The 1919-nt window shown below is 48.7% G+C and overlaps 1 non-coding gene across 1 annotated transcript; it reads right to left on the bottom strand.

Moving 5' to 3' along the window:
• Positions 1 to 1117: 1117 nt before the first annotated feature.
• TRNAG-UCC (transfer RNA glycine (anticodon UCC)) lies at positions 1118 to 1189 on the bottom strand. Its single transcript has one exon. It is a non-coding gene; the product is annotated as a tRNA-Gly (tRNA).
• Positions 1190 to 1919: the final 730 nt, after the last annotated feature.

The following is a 1919-nucleotide window of genomic DNA, read 5'->3' as shown; positions in this document are numbered from 1 at the left end:
GGGCTACTGTGAACCCCTGTCAGTCTCCAAGGACTTCTGTGGACCCCTGTTAGTCTCCAAGGACTTCTGTGGACCCCTGCTAGTCTCCAAGGACTACTGTGGCCCCCCTGCTAGTCTCCAAGGGCTACTGTGAACCCCTGTTAGTCTCCAAGGACTTCTGTGGACCCCTGTTAGTCTCCAAGGACAACTGTGGCCCCCCTGCTAGTCTCCAAGGGCTACTATGACCCCTGCTAGTCTCCAAGGACTACTGTGGCCCCCCTGCTAGTCTCCAAGGACTACTGTGAACCCCTGCTAGTCTCCAAGGACTACTGTGACCCCTGCTAGTCTCCAAGGACTACTGTGAACCCCTGCTAGTCTCCAAGGACTACTGTGGACCCCTGCTAGTCTCCAAGGACTACTGTGGCCCCCCTGCTAGTCTCCAAGGGCTACTGTGAACCACTTGTTAGTCTCCAAGGACTTCTGTGGACCCCTGTTAGTCTCCAAGGACTACTGTGGCCCCCCCTGCTAGTCTCCAAGGTCTACTGTGGACCCCTGCTAATCTCCAAGGACTTCTGTGGACCCCTGTTAGTCTCCAAGGACTACTGTGGCCCCCCTGCTAGTCTCCAAGGACTACTGTGGACCCCTGCTAGTCTCCAAGGACTACTGTGAACCCCTGCTAGTCTCCAAGGACTACTGTGAACCCCTGCTAGTCTCCAAGGACTACTGTGAACACCTGCTAGTCTCCAAGGACTACTGTGACCCCTGCTAGTCTCCAAGGACTACTGTGGACCCCTGCTAGTCTCCAAGGACTACTGTGAACCCCTGCTAGTCTCCAAGGACTACTGTGACCCCCTGCTAGTCTCCAAGGACTACTGTGACCCCTGCTAGTCTCCACGACTGTGAACAGTCCAGACGTATATATGTCATCATGAACAAATCCACAAGGGCCGTGACGAGGGTTCGAACCTGCGTCCGAGAGCATCCCAGACGCTGCCTTAATCCAATTAATTATACCATCATGCTCAGATCTTCATAAAGGTGGAGGCGAGGTTACAGCCTTATTACCAGAATAACTGTAATTGGCACATTATTTGTATAACTGAATTATCATTTGATTAAAGCGGAAACAAAACTCATGTGCGATGGCCGGGAATCGAACCCGGGTCAACTGCTTGGAAGGCAGCTATGCTCACCACTATACCACCATCGCTTCATGATGCAGTCGCTAATATTTTCTTGTATTAAATCTAACAAGAATACAGTAATGTATTTTAATACAAAATTTGAGATAAAAAGCACAGTGGTCTTCGTCCTTAGCCCATAACCGAGGGAGCCGGGTTCCAATCCCGGGCAGGACAGATGTTTGGAGGGCCACGGTCTCCAGTGGCCTCGACGGGGACCAATAAATCGCCGGCTTCTAAAAGGTCTTTATAATTTTTGTGAGGATTTCAAAGCTGAAGTAATGTCTTGGCCTTTACGACTTCGGCGGGTAGGCGGTTCCATGAGGTTTAACACCCCTATGATCAATATATACGTCGCTCGCAACTGGCAAGTGACATTTCTATAACAAATGTTCCAGAGATGTGTAAATATGTCATTCAAAATGATCTGCTACCAGAAATCTTTGCCAAATATCCCCAGTTTGCTAACTGTAGGTAGTAACTAAGTGATTGTAACCTATCCACCGCTGCCCACTGGATGGGGGGCAGTGGATAGGTTACCCCCCCCTCTCTCTCTCCCCATGTTGCTTCCTAGGACGGGGAGGGGACCTCGATATAAGCCTAACATGTATATATATACATTGACTGCCTGTTCCCTATTACAATGAATTATTATTAAAAACCTGCAATATTTCCTTTAGGTTACCCAATAAAATATCTAATCTTCTGTAAAAAATATAGACTATGAGTAATGTTGAAAGTGTACCACTAACTGCTTTA

The sequence above is a fragment of the Procambarus clarkii genome, chromosome 60, assembly GCF_040958095.1.
Source record: "Procambarus clarkii isolate CNS0578487 chromosome 60, FALCON_Pclarkii_2.0, whole genome shotgun sequence".
Taxonomy (NCBI): Eukaryota; Metazoa; Arthropoda; class Malacostraca; order Decapoda; family Cambaridae; genus Procambarus; species Procambarus clarkii.
This window is presented reverse-complemented; position numbering and strand designations above follow the sequence as displayed.